Below are 17507 nucleotides of genomic sequence, written 5' to 3'. Positions count from 1 at the left end.
TGTTGGGCAGCTGTGCGCAGATCCCTCTGAGTTCCAGTTTTGCCTGCTCTGTCTCTCAATATTTCATCCACCAGTGGTTTCTATCACAGCCGCAGTTAGCATCTTTAGATGTGGAAAGCACTTGTCCTGCCACTCTGGAGAGTTCTAATTTTATCGCAGCTGAAACTCATTTAAATGTTACTGGTCATGGGGAGAAAGGAAAGAGATGACATCTCTTACTTCTACCCAGAGTCAGGGGAACCTCTGCTAGCCACACCGTCACTGTCCCATCTGATAACTGCTGTCACCGTCCTTGGGTCAGGTAACCATCTACAGTATCACTGTTGGGGGTGAAAGGAATATTGGGCATGTGAAATGATTTTAGTTAGTAAGAGTAAATCCGTGTGTGTGTGTGTGTGTGTGTGTGAATTGTGTGTGAGTGTGTGTGTGTCTGTGTGTCTGTGTGTATATGTGTCAGTTGTGTGTGTGTCTGTGTGTGTGTCAGTTGTGCGTGTCTCTGTGTGTGTCTCTGTGTGTGAATACATGAGTGTGTGTACTCGTGTATGTGTGTCTGTGTGTATGTGTCAGTTGTGTGTGAGTGTGTATGTGTATGTGTCAATTGTGTGTGTGTGTCTGTGTATGTATGTGTCAGTTGTGCGTGTCCCTGTGTGTGTGTGTACATGAGTGTGTGTCCGTGTGTGTGTCCGTGTGTGTGTGTGTGTACATATGAGTGTGTGTCCGTGTGTGTGTGTCCGTGTGTGTGTCCGTGTGTGTGTGTGTGTGCACTGTCATGTTATACTTCCCTGCTCTTCTGTATCTATTCCATTTTCCTGAGTTGCTGGAATTCTAATCTCAAGAAAGGACATTTGAGACACCCGAGTTTTGTGAATTTGTTGCTGTCCTGTGTGTCGTGGTCCCTCAGTATTGGCAGGGATTGGTTTCAGCAAAAGCCCCTCTGTCACTAAATATTCAAACCCTCATGTGGTCGAGGCTCCTTCAGAAAACAGTGTGCTGTCTTCACAGAGCACACAGGTGCTCCCACGTGTGTTAAATCATTTCAAGAGGACTCGTGACACCCAGTGTGAAGACGACACTCATTTGTTCCGCTCTGCATCTTAGGAAACATCGACGAGATTGAAGAGGCCTGGAGGAGCTCGGGGCAGACACCATTTTTCTTCTGAGCTGTTTACTTGAATCTAAGGCTGTGAGGGCCGACTGTGAACATCGTACAACATAGTTAGGAAAAGAATGCTCGGAGCTGTGTACTATTGCTGAGAGAGTCTTTTTTCTTTTTTAATCCCCCAAAGGAAACATCTAACACACACACACACACACACACACACACACACATACCATACACACACAAATATTGTAAGCTTCATTCACAACCAGAAAAACAAATTCCTTGCAGGAAGATTGAAGAAACCACCGAAAACCAAGAATATGTACAAATGAATCCAGGGAGATTCATCTGGAAAGCGTTCTGTGGTTTCCACATGAAAGAGTGGAAGAAAGGACCAAGTCCGATGTGGACCCTTGTCTATTCCAAAGCAAGCAGGATGCTCGTGGGCTGCGGCCAGCTCCAGCCTTTGTTTTATGAATTCTCTTCACCCCACACGACTTCTGTCCCTCCCCTTCTGCTCAGTACAGAGCACACAGGGCTGTGTCCAGCGGCAGCTCAGCCGTGGCTCATCGAGATCAGTCCTACTTACCTTTCCTTTCCAACATGCCAACTGACCTACAGCCGGGGAGCTCAGCCCTGATTCCAGATACAGGCTACTTATTGATTGGTGAAGCAATGCCACAGCAATTAATCATGGGATAATTATTAATGAGGCACGTTTAATTTCTCTTCTACTCCATGGGACCCTGTGGGGTACCCTTTGCCTGCCCTGGAACTGCCGCTAATGTGGTTGGGAAGACGTACTGTTTAATATGCATTAGGCACGAAACTGTGCCGGCTGTGCGAATCAATATTTTTAATACAGGGAATGTTGTAGAGATGAAACTTTCTCTCAGACTCACAGAATAGGACGATCTGTGAGGATGTAAATTATTTAGGAGGGTTTCCATGTAAAGGGAGACCCTGAGCTGAAGGTAAAAGGTGATACATTAACAATTAAAAAATGCATGCATCTACTGAGGCAATATAAATCCGGCATCAAAACAAAGTAGCAAAGCTTCCGTATGGTGTCCTAGTTAACTCTATGTGGCTGTGATCAAACCCTGACCAATAGCAACTTGGGGATGAAACGATTCACTCGGCTTGGAGGTTACAATATGTCATCAGGTAAATCAGGGCAGGGACTCAGGACTGGAACCTGGAGGCAGAAACTGAGGCAGAGCCCGCGGAGGAAATTACAGCTGACCTAACCTGCCAGTTCCCTCTCCAATCCATATGCAGACTTCGGTGTAGAGGTCGTGAGGCTGGGTCGTCAAAGTGCATCGTCTAAACAGCAGATTCGCGTGGCATCAGTGGGTTGAAATCGATTACAGAAGAACCCAGTTCCTGTCTTTTCTAAAGGGAGTGGAAGAACACACCATTCTATAATAAATAAATACTGCAGTATGAAAGGCTCAGCTCTATAACTCAGAGAACCATGTGCCTCAGAAAGGCCCCTTAGTTCTGCAAGTCCCTGGACACGCTGAGGGACACTCTGTAAGAGTGATAGCGAGGAGATTTTGTATGATTTTAATCTTTAGAAATCAGGCCTTCCTGCCCCAACAGACGCGTGCGCACACACAACCCCCTCCCCCCCGCCACACATATTCACACACACACACACACACACACACACACACACACACACACACACACACACTGGCTGACTTCCAGTAGTGCTTCTAGTTTATTTCTGTGCCCACAGGAAAGGAAACACCCCCTGCCCTCTTTCTTGTCACCCCTACAAGTGTAATAAGCATTGCTAACAGAATTTGCACGTGTGTCCTCTCCTCCTCTTTCCACAAGGGTCACGGGTGTCTTGTACTAAGCAAACCTTCATCAGCTTGGTTATTCCTTTAAAAGCCTTAACACTCCAAAAGCAGTCACATTTTTAAGACCTGGAACTTGTGGACTCACAATTAGGGGGAGCAGAATTCAGTCCGCAAGCATCGCGGCCCACATTTCTCCAGAGACAATGTTTACCTATTCTCCTGAGATCAAGGGCAGGAGACTAAAGAAATTCACCAGTCCCTTCTGTTGCTTGCTTGACAAACAAATGAATAACAATTAACTTGAATTGGGCATTTATTGCCGGCTTGACACTAGGCTAAGAAGTGGAGTCTTAGTGGGCCAATATGGCCGACTGGAGCAACCTAGGGCGCTGATACCATGGCTACCCAGAATGCCATGGGACCGTGCCAGCGATGCATCTCAGGGTCTGCATCTTCTTTTGGAATCTGGAACTCTTGAAATCCTACTTGGTCCGGCTTTTTTACTCCTGACATCTTAGTACCTCTCCAGGCAAAAGGGCCCCCACCTTTGGCCTGTCGGCTAGCACTGGTCTCTGAGAATGAAAGTCCTTAGTAATAAAGGTCAGACCAAAGCATGAGTCCCCGCAGACTCAATGCACGAGTCTTCAGTCTCCAGAGACTCAGAAGAGGACCCTAAACACCACACGAGGAGAACTGGAGAAAGACAGCAGTGCTCCCAGGTGTCTGACAAACAGATTAGTGGCAGAAATGATGGCGTCGGAAATAAGGACCATGTGCAAGGGAGAGGGAGAGGGTTTCCGACCTTCGACCTAGGCTTTAACCTTCGTTGTTATGGATGTGAAACAAACAGTTCAGATACAGAGAAAATCAGACACAGTTTCTTGATTCTAAGACAAAGTATTACCGAAAAGTACAATTAAGGAGCCACCCCTAGCTTTCAGGTGCTTGTAGCTGTTTGCAACCTTTTTTCTAAGCAACACTGCGCTAATGCCAGTGGTCCTACCTACAGTTAAGGTCTTGCCGGGGAACTGTCTGCCATCAGAAGCTGTGTCTGGTTTGGTTGAGTGGAAGGAAGCGAACACTTCTGAAAGACGAGTGTGAATGTTTCCCACATGGCTTCTTCACTGAAATTAGGGACCAGAGCTCAGGATTGTATCCCCTAGGCCTTCAGTCCTGAATTCTACCCTGAATCCAGAAGGATTTACAACCCAGCATCCTCTCCCAAACATACTGCCTGCATATCGAAGACTTCATAAGACACACTAAAACATGACTCCCTTCTTCAAGGGATGCTCGTATTTCTGATTTTATGGTGTCTCACCTCAAAGAGGAGGCTTAAATTATTTCACCTGCACATCGGAGAATTATAACCTCAAGTTCCCCAATCCAATAGATTCAGAGCTTTAAGTCATAGCCTCTCTATTTCTTTTTACCAAAGACCTCATTTACAAAAGCCTAACTAAAAGGGACCTGTAACCACAGTAAGATTATCCCAGGAAGAACGCCCCTATTTAAGTGTTAGTCAATACAGAACTTGAAACAATAAAATTTATATCAGGGGGAAAGCTATCTGGGGAACCTGCACTGAGTTTTAAGGTTTAAAACTAAGGAGACTATAGCAAGAACAGGACATAGTGAAATCTGGAACTTGTTAGAAATGCATGCTGGGAGGCCGGGGTTAGGGGGGATGTTTGATGGGTTGCTCTGGGGTTCTTTTAGAATTATTAATAGAATTTATTCATAGAAGGGTTTTAGGTTTGTGGGAGAAATGAATAGGAAGTGTGGGGAATTCTCACATACCCTGTCACACACAGCCCCTACCAGGTTCTTGGATTATTAAGTTTTGTGATGCTTCGGTACGTGATTACAGCATGTGAGCCAATACTGGTTTATTATAGCTGACCGAGGACCATAGCTTGTACTGTATTGGGCAGTCTGTGGGGTTATGGCTAATGTGTATTCTATGCATCCATCCTTAAAGTGTCATTTGCAATGGATTCTATGCCCTAAAAATCCCCCCACATCCTTAGACTTTCTCCCTTTGAGTTCTTCAAGAAGTTTTAGAGTTTATCGTTCTATCTTTAGGTATATGACCTGAATTTGTCTGTATTTCCCTCTTGCTAGTGAGTCTTGTATCGGCCATGTTGTCCTCTTACTCCCTCACATCTTCGGTCCAACACGTCTTACACGTGGAGATCTCCAGCGTGTCTTACGGGAAAGGTCTGATGCAGAAACATCCAACTTCCATTTACGGGGAGCACCCTGATCTCCACTCCATGTCTAGACGACACCAGTGCCCTGTGCTGTACTCTGGGTTGGGAGGTTTTTTCTTTTTCAGTTCTGTGAGAATCTCCTCTTCTGCTCTCTGTCAGGCGATTTGGGATCTCTCTCTCTCTCTCTCTCTCTCTCTCTCTCTCTCTCTCTCTCTGTGTGTGTGTGTGTGTGTTTGTGTACACGCGCATGTGCGTATATACACATGCACACATGTGCAAATGCACACATGCACAGAATAAGAGGACGTGTCTTTCTTTTCTCTTACTACCTTGAAAATCTTTTCTCTATCCTTCATCTTTGGGGAAGAACTGACTGAGTCAGTCTGACCCATGGATGGCCTTTGAGCTCCCTGCGTTTAGATGGCGTTTAATCTTTCTTCGCGTTAAGTCACCATCTCTTTAAATAAGCTGTTTGCTCCTCTGTCATTCTCAAATACCTTTAATACTGTTCACCCGAATGTTTGTTTTTCAAAGTTCCTACAAGCTTCCACAGCTTATACTTATTCAGTTTCAGAAGCCCGGGTTTGTCCCACATGGGTATAGCAGGTGTAGCTTGTATGACCCAGTGTGGCTAAAAAGGCTGATCTTTTTCCTTCAAGTCTCTTCTATGAATTTCAAGCCCCTTGACTCACCCTTCCTTAGTCAATTCTTTTTTTTGGTTCTTTTTTTTTTTCGGAGCTGGGGACCGAACCCAGGGCCTTGTGCTTCCTAGGTAAGCGCTCTACCACTGAGCTAAATCCCCAGCCCCCCTTAGTCAATTCTTGTACCACTACCCTCCCGGCCTCCTAGGGCTGCCCTCCCCGCCCACCGCCCCCCAGGGCACGTGCTGTTGGTTCCTCTTCACGTGGCCCTGACTATATGTCTGACAAACACAACTTGAAGGAGAGGATTTACTTCTGCTTTTGGTCTCAGGGGTTCAATGCTGAGATGCTCTTTCCCTGTACTTCCGGCATGACGTCATAGCAGTGGGAGGGTGTGAAGAGGGAAATTATTCACTCCCGGCCAATCAGGACAAAGGAAGGAAAAAAAAAAACAGATTGCAACCACCTTTCCTTCTCTCTTTTATTCCGTGTGGCGCCCCATTCCATGGGACAGTGCCACCATGCACAAGGTGTGACTCCTCCATCAGCTATCACTCCGGGGAAATGCCCTCACAGGCCCACACACAGGTACGCTTTGACAATCTCCTGGGCCATTTTAAATCCATCAAGTTGACAGTGACGATCGACCACCACCTTTGATTATGAAGTTCATGAACCTGTCTTTTATCAAACACAATTGTAAATGAGTAGGGGCTGGAGAGATGGCCCAGCAGAGAACAGCATTGGTAGCTTTTACAGAGGACCTGGGTTCAATACCCAGCACCCATATGATGGCTCACAATCATCTGTAACTCCAGATCCAGGGGATCTGATGCCCTCTTCTAACCTCCACAGACATCGAACACATGTGGTGTTAGACAAATCAGCAGGTAAAATATTCAAACGCATAAAAAGTTCAAATTTAGATATAAAAGAAAATACAATTATAAGTAACTCCAATAAATAATGAAAACAGAAAAGCTTCAAATTAACAGAAAAATACTTCCAATTAAAACTTGTATGAATGCAGCCATACAGTGCTTCGAAGGAGATTAATAACCTGTCGTGTTATCATGTATCACGGTAGCCACGAAAGGAAATGTTAAGATAAAAAAAAATAATGAGTTAGGACTTAGCACTTGCCACAAGGGAGTAGTTCATAATTTATCCTTTGACCATATAATTTTAAATTTTAATAAAATATATGAAGCAGCCATTTCTAGTCAATGAACAGTAGACAGCTCGAGGTTCTGGCCTTTGAGAACAAAGACATCTACAAGGAAAGCCCCCTCACTGATCCCAGTCTTTGGTTTTGAGAGCTCCAGGTATCAGGGGTTGGAGGAACAGCTCATACTTTGTTATAGCTTGTATCTTCAGTGTCTCCCTATGGATCACGTGACTTAGACTCCACTTAAAGACACTACTGGGAGATAGCGGGATTTAGGAAGCCAGGTGAGAGAACAGGGGTCATTTGGGCATGCGTGTGAACGTCTTGTTGGAGCCGTGACTCCGCCCTCTCTCGCTCTTGCTTTGATGGGGTCCTCCTTGCTGTGTCCCACTTTGCCCCAAGCCCACAAAGACGGAGTCAAGCAAACATGGAACCTCTGGAACTGTGAGGAACAGCAAATCTTTCCTCCTGTGGTGTGGATGACAACGTCCCCTGTAAACCTCAGTATTTGATCGTCCGTTGGTGGAGGGCTTTGGGATCATAGACCCTTACCCCATTTCCAACTCTGTCTCTCTGCTTTGAGGTTCCATTTGAATATGTGGGTTTGCATTTCTGCTCCTGTTACCACGCCTGTAGCTTGCTACCATGTCTACCCATCATGCTGGCCTTTTGTCCCCCTGGACCTATAAGCCCAAATAAACTCTTTCTTTTGTAAGTTGCTTTCTGTCATGGTCTTTTATCAGAGCAATGCAGAAGTTGTTTATATCAAGTACTTTGTCATAGTAATGGACAGCTGACATGTTTGTCACAGAATCAGAAGCAGTGTGATAGCAGGCAGAAGAAAAAGAAATCTGGGGTTGGGGATTTAGCTCAGCGGTAGAGCGCTTGCCTAAGAAGCGCAAGGCCCTGGGTTCGATCCCCAGCTCCGAAAAAAAAAAAAAAAAAAAAAAAAAAGAAATCTGTCTGCCTTCAAGAAAAAAATATTCATCCACCTTCAAAGCTACCAAGGTAGCAGGCCACTTAAAATGGGAGTTATGTTAAGAGCCTTAGAAATTTTCAATGACATGCCACAAACACGGGTCAAGTTGAGTGTATGTGTTATGAGATTGGAATTATGAATGGGTTCGCAAACCTTTTTCACCACCGTCATAATTTTATGCACATAAAACCTATTAGAAGTTATCTAAATCATTTGCATATTCTTGTCTACCCATCTGTTTTTTGTTTTCTGGACTGTTGAAGAATCATTTCCCCAGGTTTTGAAGCAAATAATTCATCAGATCTTTCAGAAATAAATCTTAGCAGTAGTCGCTCCCATTTTCTAAATTTACAAATACTTAACTTTTATTCCCGTGTCCTAGTTACAAAGAACGTTGAATTGGACGTTGATTTCTTTTGTCTCAAGTTATTAAGCCCGTTGGCTTTTATCCTCGATTATGAGAACGTTGGTTAGAAGGTGTTACAGTATGGCTGACTTCTCAGGATGCAGTAAGCTTCCAGGAAACTTGAAATGTTTGTAAAGCTTGCAGGATTCTCAGTCATTGTCATTCAAAACATTTCTGTGTCATCCTTTCAAGACTCCATTCACGTTAGTGGTCCTCCTTCGATCCCCTCCCTTTTTTAACCACTCCTATTCCTCCCCACATTTTCCTCCTAATAAAATGCTGGCAAACTGTTTCTGCTCTCCCCTCTCTTTGGCTGGGTCTGTTGAGCACATTCATGGCATTTTGATACAATCAGACTCTTGAGTCCCTGGTAATGTTTGGCATCACCCTATTGTACACTTATAGTTGCTACTCTGAACTCAATCTTACTGCTCCATCTGCTGCGGTGCCCTCAGCTCACTGTCTGCTGGCTCTGTGATCCCCACACGGTTTGTCTTCTCGCCTACTTCCTGCTTCTAAGTCACATCCCATTCTGACCTTTCAGACCTAAGTGAAAACCTTCACTCATAGGCTAGAGTGTGCTTCCTTCTGGAGAGAATTCTGCTTCTCCCTGTCTAGTATTACAACTGTCCAGGCATGCATTCACCTTCACTCACCCAGCATCTAATGGATAACGCTGTGTGCCTTGAACGATTCTAGATACTTACGATGCTTTGTATCTAGGTCCTAATCTCTCATCCATCCATCTATCACTTATCTAAAATCTATCTATTTCTATCTACCTACCTACCTTGCTATCAGTCATCTGTCTAATCATAAAGTACTTCAGAAAATTAGAGTAAAATTAGCAGATCGAAGTATGTCGGTGGCTCAGGAGGATGTCCCAAGTTTTGAATAAAATGAGAACGGCTAAGATCAAAAACTCAGGTGACAGCAAATGCTGGTGAGGATGTGGAGAAAGAGAATCATTGTTGGTGGGATTGCAGACTGGTACAACCATTCTGGAAATCAGTCTGGAGGTTCCTCAGAAAATTGGACATTGAACTACCTGAGGACCCAGCTATACCTCTCTTGGGCATATACCCAAAAGATGCCCCAACATATAACAAAGACACGTGCTCCACTATGCCCATCGCAGCCTTATTTATAATAGCCAGAAGCTGGAAAGAACCCAGATGCCCTTCAACAGAGGAATGGATACAAAAAATGTGGTACATCTACACAATGGAATATTACTCAGCCATCAAAAACAAAGACTTTATGAAATTCATAGGCAAATGGTTGGAACTGGAAAATATCATCCTGAGTGAGGTAACCCAATCACAGAAAAACACACATGTATGCACTCATTGATAAGTGGCTATTAGCCCAAATGCTTGAATTACCCTAGATACCTAGAACACATGAAACTCAAGACGGATGATCAAAATGTGAATGCTTCACTCCTTCTCTAAAAGGGGAACAAGAATACCCTTGGCAGGGAATAGGGAGGCAAAGATTAAAACAGACACAGAAGGAACACCCATTCAGAGCCTGCCCCACATGTGGCCCATACATATACAGCCACCCAATTAGACAAGATGGATGAAGCAAAGAAGTGCAGACCGACAGGAGCCGGATGTAGATCGCTCCTGAGAGAAACAGCCAGAATACAGCAAATACAGAGGCGAATGCCAGCAGCAAACCACTGAACTGAGAATAGGACCCCCGTTGAAGGAATCAGAGAAAGAACTGGAAGAGCTTGAAGGGGCTCGAGACCCCATATGTACAACAATGCCAAGCAACCAGAGCTTCCAGGGACTAAGCCACTACCTAAAGACTATACATGGACTGACCCTGGACTCCAACCTCATAGGTAGCAATGAATATCCTAGTAAGAGCACCAGTGGAAGGGGAGGCCCTTGGTCCTGCCAAGACTGAACCCCCAGTGAACGTGATTGTTGGGAGGAGGGCGGCAATGGGGGGAGGATGGGGAGGGGAACACCCATATAGAAGGGGAGGAGAAGGGGTTAGGGGGATGTTGGCCCGGAAACTGGGAAAGGGAATAACATTCGAAATGTAAATAAGAAATACTCAAGTTAATAAAGAAAAAAAGGGGAAAAAAAAGAAAAAGAAAAAAAAAGGCTCAGGGAAGCACTGGCTGGGAAGACTGCAGTTGAACAAAGACTGGAGAAAGAGGAGGAGCCAGACACCTCAAGGGGAGGATGGACTTGCAGGTAGCAGCAGCAGCAGCAGCAGCAGCAGCAGCAGCAGCAGCAGCAGCAGACGCGAATGTCCTGAGGTGGAAGCATGCTTGGCACAAGGAAATCAACCAAGTTAGAGTTGAGGATGCACAGAGGAGAGTAGCAGGAGATAAGGTAGGAAAAGAAAGGGAATCAAATCCATAAAGGCTGATAGACAACGTAAGGATGCTGGGGTTTACTTTGTATCGGATGGACAGGCATTGGAAACTTTGTACCGAGATGGACTGTATCTATCTTGGGTTCCAACGAGATTGCTCTGGATTCTGGGTTAAGACTAAATTGCAAAAAGAGCATGAGGAGAAATCAGGGGGGTCAGGCAGAGGATGGCAGCAGTAGTCCAGGTGAAGCAGGACAGCAGCTTTGGGTGTGGCATGGGCAGAGCTCAGCACAAGATTCTGGATGTACTCTGGAGGCTGAGCTGTCAAGATATGCTGTGGGGAGAGACTGGCGACAAAGATGGCTCCGGGTTCTAAGCAGTCAGCAGGATGGACTTTTTTGAGACGCCAAGGTCTGTGGGGGGAGCAGATACCGTAATGGGGGAGGATGAGAAAAGATAAATTCTGAGCATGAGTTGGAGACATTTATTAGATGTCCAAATAGAGATGTCAAACAATTAGTCAGATATATGGATATGAAGTTCAAGGAAAGGTCTGGGCTGAAGAAATAAACCGGGAGTCATCAGTCCATTTTAGACCCTAAATGTTTGCGTGACTGGTTGCAATTATCTTGTGATTGGATGGATTAGCTGGTTGAGGGCTTGGAGGGGAGTGAGGACTAAAGTGTTGGACATTCCAACGTTAAGGGTTTGCGGGGCAGGGAAAGGTCAGAGAGACTGAGTCAGAATTGCGGTAACTATGGAAAGGAAACGTAAGAAGTGGGTCAAAGAAGAGACAATGTCTACTAGCTACAGGAAAGACAGCCACATGTGGCCAGGTATGAGGAAGACTAAGATTGGGCTTGGCTGAAGAGGGTTCAGGAGAGCACGAGAGAGTAGAACGAGAACAGTGAGTCTAAATGGGCTGTAAAACTCACTGCACTTTAAAGAAATGAAGCAAAGAAATGAAGTGCTCTTTGGGGGCCCATGTGAGAGTGAGAGACAGTTCTGCCTTTTAAGTAGGAAAAATTATGGAACGTTCTATGGGGACGAAAGGGGAGCATTTTAGAAATCACGTCCTTGAGTAGGAAGGAGGTGGATTCTCATGTACAAGGAGGAGTTGTCACTAGGGGTGTGAGTGGTTAACTTACAACAGGACTGAGCGTAGGTGTTGAGCTAGGTGCTGATGGGAGTTTCCCTCTACCTGCTCACAGCTGCTCTCTCAGCCCAGGAAGAACAGCTTTGCTGCTTGGCTTTGCCAACTTGTCAGAGCCTAGAGCTACCTAGGAGTTCTACCAGTGAGGCTTGTCTAGGTTAGATTAGCTTGTGTATCTCAATTAGTAGGAAGACCCATCCACTGTGGGCGGCGCCATTCCCAGTGCAGAGGATCCCAGATTGCTTAATAGTGGAAGTAGCTGTCTGAGCAGCGTGCGTGAGTTTATCTACTACTCTCTGCCCTTGATGGTGACTGTGATGAGTTCTCCCAAGCCCCTACTGCTGTGACCTCCCTGGCCATGATGCACGTAACCATGATGCATGAGTCCAACAGACCTTCTCTCCCTTCAGCTGCTTTAGCACAGCAAGAGAAAACAAAATTAAGGTGATAATCTCCTGTCCTCAGTTTTAGGGGCTCCTGACTGCACAAAAACACATGCTATTGGCCATAAGAAGAGAACATTCTCTGAGGCAGGTTCTGCTAATACCCTGGTGTGTGGAGCTTTATGACTGTGTGACTGGGAGAAGGTTCCTACTGGGGTGAAACCCAGGAGGAACAGGCAGGCTTGAGAACTTAGGGCCTGTGGTGGTACACAGTACTAACTGGGTTCTAAACCTTCACAGGAAAAAATGGATGGGAACTAAAGTAGGTACCCACTGTGGCTCTTAAGACACTAGAAGATCAAAGCTAATGAGCTGGTGATGAACAAAGCTGTTTTATTCTTCACGCAAAATTAAGCCAAGACTTTATTATCAGAACGCTTGCAGAAAGATGTTCTATGATCAGGATGTATAAATGAACAATCGCCTAGCTCTCTTCTGCCCAATTATTGGCTGTTGGCATCTTTATTCACCAACCAGAATTAAGTCGGGGGCAGGGTCCCGGGGGCTACTTACAGATACAGGTCTTGGGGGCCAGCCCTTAGCATTACAACAGTAAAAGACAAAACCCCAGCATGTGGGTTTCCTAAATACAACTTTTTGTTCCTTCCTTTCTTTTTTCTCTTTCTCTGTCTCTGTGTCTTCTTCTTCTTCTCCCCCCCTCCTCCTCATCCTCCTCCTCCTTCCCCCTCTCCTCCTCCTCCTCCTCTCTCCCCCCTCCTCCTCCTCCTCCTCCTTCCCCCTCTCCTCCTCCTCCTCTTCCCCCTCTCCTCCTCCTCCTCTTCCCCCCTCCTCCTCTAATACTGACTGCTTTATTCCAATAAAGCTCCAACTTTTCTCCATGACACAACAGTGCTGTCTAAGCCAAGGTTCCACTCCCCATGAAGTGATCTCAGTCCGTTCCCAGCCCTTAGAGGGCGTCTGGACATAATGTGCTCCACATGCCGGCCTCCGGTTCCTTCTAACCTAGCCTTGAAGGAAAGTTCTTTATTGGAAGTGCAAACAAGAATGGAGATGATCTCCATTTTCAAAGCTAATAAATAAATTATAGAGATAATTGAGAAAGCAACCAGAGCGCTTGAAGTGTGAATTGAGGGTGGCTTTCGAGTTCGTTTTCTTGCCACCAGGTTAATGGAACCAGCATCTGGGATAGCGGGAGGAGAACTTAGGAAGAGTTGGTGCTCTAGAAAAGCAACTAGAATGCTCACAAAAGCAGCAAAATCTACTTTTCCCAGAGTGTCATTAATCAAAGCACTGCAAAAGCTATCAGAAGTGGTGGAGTCGCTCAAATGTGGATGTTAGTAAGCAGGCGGCGAGCCTCCTGGTTTTTCATTTCCTCCTTTCATTTTCATTCCAGCGGCTTTTTGCCTGCTTCCTGTAGCCTTGAAAGCCAAACTGAGGTAGCTGAAAGAAACCATTCAACTCTCAACCACAAGAAAGCACAGAACGGAGCTGAACTTCCCCAAAGCCATGTCCCAGAGGACTGTCTCTACTTGACCTGAGTGGCAGCTCGCTTCCAAGTTCTTTTCTTGGCTGCCTTTATTTGATCTCACTCAGAATTGGTTCTGTGCAAACTATTTCACACCTGAGGCATTTTTCAAAAACAATCGCAGGCGCCTGAGGGGGAAAAGGCATTTGGAAGGAAGAACAGACTGGTTACCTCTTTCTTTAAAAAAAAAAAAAATTCAGTTCTGTGTGTGTTTGTCTATGTGTGGGTATGTGCACATAAATGGAGGTGCCTGTAGGGGCCAAAAGAAAGTGCTGGATCTCACAAAGCTGGAGACACAGGGGTGTGTGAGCCCCGGCACGGATGCTGGGAACTAGATTTGCTCCTCTGAAGGAGGAGAAGCACTCTCAGTCACTGAGCCATCCTTCTAGCCCTGGATCAGATCTTAAGAGGAAAAATTAGGATGACACAGTCACTGTGAGCTTTGAAAAACTCTGACACATTCATGGGGATGCAGAAAACCATGTCCATGTGCAGGGCTGTAAACAGTCTGAGGGGAAACCTCAGGAGACCACAGTGTCTCACCTCTGGATGACTTTGAGACTTTGGGCAGGCAGTAAGTGATGTCTGGATGGAGTCCTGAAATACCGGCTGTGGTGTGGACAGTCCCCAGTGTGTACAGCAACGCCTGCTGCAGTGTGGACAGTCCCCAGTGTGTACAGTAACACCTGCTGCAGTGTAGACAGTCCCCAGTGTGTACAGTAACACCTGCTGCAGTGTGGACAGTCCCCAGTGTGTACAGTAACACCTGCTGCAGTGTGGACAGTCCCCAGTGTGTACAGCAACGCCTGCTGCAGTGTGGACAGTCCCCAGTGTGTACAGTAAAACCTGCTGCAGTGTGGACAGTCCCCAGTGTGTACAGTAAATCCTGCTGTGGTGTGGACAGTCCCCAGTGTGTACAGCAATGCCTGCTGCAGTGTGGACAGTCCCCAATGAATACAGTAACACCTGCTGCGGTGTGCACAGTCCCCAGTGTAGGCAGGTAAGGTGAAACATGTTAGGAGTTGCCTTTGGAATTATTACCTGATCATCCAGCCAATGGAATAGAGATCCCAGTGGCCACCAGAAAAGAGACTTTGAAGAATGATTTCCACGCAAACCACCAGCAGTGACAGGAAACCTCAGGACAGGAAGGTGTGACATCCCAAGTTTGTTAAATGCTCGTTTACATATGCAAACATGCACACACAGACACACAGACACACACACACACACACACACACACACACACACACACACACACACACGCCACACATCGTGCAAAGAAATTCAGGAAGAAAATGCATCTACACAAGGGGGGAAATGTATCACTTGAAGCCATTCCCAGAGAAGCTTAGACTTACAAGAAAAATATTTTAAATGAATGACTACACGTATATTCAGAGAACTAAAAGAAACCATATACAGGGAGTTAAAGAAAAGTATCAAAGCAACATTTGCCAGGCAATAAACATCTGTAAGGAAATGGGGATTTTAAGGAAAGGAAACGAAGAGACAGTTTGGAGTTTATAGCACGATAACTGAAACAATGTTGCCAGATGCACTCGATGATAGGATAAAATGACAGAGAGGAAAAAGTCAAAATCGAGGGGGAAAAACCTCAAAAAGCCTAACCAGCAACGAGCATAGGGAAGGTATGTAGTCCGTTTTCTAAGTCACGCGGTCATAAGGACTAAGAAATACCACGGTCTGATGTCTCCAAATTGGAGGCCCAGGGAATTCACAGGTAAAATTCAACTGAGTCTGAGACTGTAAGGGGCCAGTGGACTGAATCCCAGAGACCAACAGCAGTAGAGACAGAAGCTCTGATTTCATTGAATGGAAGAATTGCCCAGGTCTAGCAAGACCACTCACGCTTCCCCCATCTTTTTGTTCTATCTGGGCCCTCAAAGGATTGAGTTACCCCTGCCCACCCCACGGCTCACCAGTCATGGCTTCTTTAGGAGGCAAGCGTCCAGGCCTCTCCGGAGATAATGTTTTACCAGCTGTCTAGGTGTCCGTGAGTCCGGGGAAGTCGTCATGAGATGACACTGAACCGGATACCGTTGTTGCCTTCCAGCATCCCTTCCCAGAGTTTGTTTCAGTTTCTCTCTCTTCACAGTGTACTGCATGCACTTCTCGGAGAACATCAATACATTGCTACCCACTTCTGGAGCTCCAGCATATCCAAGAGTGGGGTGTACTGATGGGCAGGTCCCATGTCTGTGAAACTTCATTACTCAGATTTATATGACAAAGATAACCTCCGGGGTGGGATAGCCACTGGTTAACTTGGGCTCGAAAACCTAAGCGCAAGCCAATGGGCAGGCAATTAAATATTGTCCTAGCCATTCAGACTTACTCAAGTCACCAATGGGACAAGAGGATAGAATTCACACGTTGCTGTGAGAGCTGTCCGGACCAGACAGCTCCATGTTTCCTTTCTAGGCAGTGTGCCACAATGATATTAATCTCAGAATGGTTGTAGCCTTGCGTCCCTTGACAATAAACAACTCGTAAGACATAACGTTGGCCAAGAGTGCAGGGGTGCAAGCCAGGTCCAAGCTGTGTGAGTGACGCGTGCACACGTGCTGATTAAATACTTCGAATTGTTTCTGTCGCCTTCTTCTCATGCCTGATCTTAATGCCTCGTTAATTTCCTTAAGAGCAACTAAGACTCCTGATCAAAAGAAGTTCAGTTGATATCAAAAGCCATTGTGTGTTAGTCCTTGTGATTTAAATCTATCTGGCTATAGTAAGCTATATCCAATTTTCTTCTCCTCCATACTTTCTCTCATTTGGAATCATATCATATAAATCTGTGTGACTGGGTTAAATAAATCCTTAATTTTGCTAATGGATTTTTCCCAATTCTGGCAATGCTATCAAGGTAAGGGTTTTAAGTTCACCCTGATAGATGTTATTGGTTGGTATTATAATGCCAGGATAGCATTATTTTAAAACAGTAGCTTAGGGCCAGAGAAAGCATTATTGTTTTGGTCTACAAGGCTAAGTCTGAGGCGTGAGTTACGATTGGAGGCACTGCAGGCTTCTGAGACTTAGGGTGCATAAAAATCACTAGAAGCCATTGTTAAAATGCAGATTGGGGTTCTGGGGAAAGTTATATTTCTGTATTTCAATAGGATTCCTGGTGATGCCTGGTCCGTGGGGGATCTTGTAACAACTGAAGGGGGTGCATCATCATTAGAAACAGGTAAGCACATTGACAGATGGCAAGTCTGGGTGGCAGCAGAGACAGCTGGGAGAGCCGTCTAGAGTTAGTACATCACGAACTCTCAAGGTCAGAGATGGACGGCTGCTCAAGAACGTCCTGCTCCACCTGAATGAAATCAAACATGGACAACCAGGATCTGAGAGTGACCGCCCCGAACAGAAAGTTATCTCCCTTCGTCCTTCCATCCCTGAGCCAGTTTTAAGACCTGACACAATGACAGAGAGGAGATGGCCTCAGAGAAAGGAGGCGCCACATGACAGGAAGTGGGATGGTATTTTGGACAGAGTCTCTGTCCCTCGCCCAGGGAAAACTCTTCGCCATAGACAAACATGGACGTTCTAAGTCTGGAAGCACTAAAGCATCCAGGATCATTTCCCTTCCTCTGGGGGCACCGGATCATATTGCAAGTTGTGCACACGCCCTACGTGCATACTCCATTTTTTTTTTCAAACAGAAATTCTGTAGTTTTAAAAATGCAATGGCAGGGGCTAGGCAGCACCAAGAAACAAAACAAATGTAGAAATAGCTAAATT

The 17507-nt window shown here is 45.6% G+C and overlaps 1 long non-coding RNA gene across 2 annotated transcripts in view; it reads left to right on the top strand.

Moving 5' to 3' along the window:
• Window positions 1-17170, top strand: part of LOC108352409 (uncharacterized) — a 36988-nt gene extending 19818 nt beyond the window's left edge. Inside the window, exon 3 of one of the 2 annotated variants that reach the window (XR_005491685.2) lies at window positions 16883-17170. This is a non-coding gene — a long non-coding RNA (uncharacterized LOC108352409). Of the gene's footprint in view, window positions 1-13610; window positions 13928-16882 lie in introns of those variants that run through there. The other variant, XR_001840617.3, reaches the window with a different exon arrangement.
• The last annotated feature ends 337 nt before the right edge of the window (window positions 17171-17507 follow it).

The sequence above is a fragment of the Rattus norvegicus genome, chromosome 12 (genome assembly GCF_036323735.1).
Source record: "Rattus norvegicus strain BN/NHsdMcwi chromosome 12, GRCr8, whole genome shotgun sequence".
Classification (NCBI taxonomy): domain Eukaryota; kingdom Metazoa; phylum Chordata; class Mammalia; order Rodentia; family Muridae; genus Rattus; species Rattus norvegicus.
Note: the sequence above shows the minus strand (reverse complement) of the source record. Positions and strands in the feature narration are given on the sequence as shown.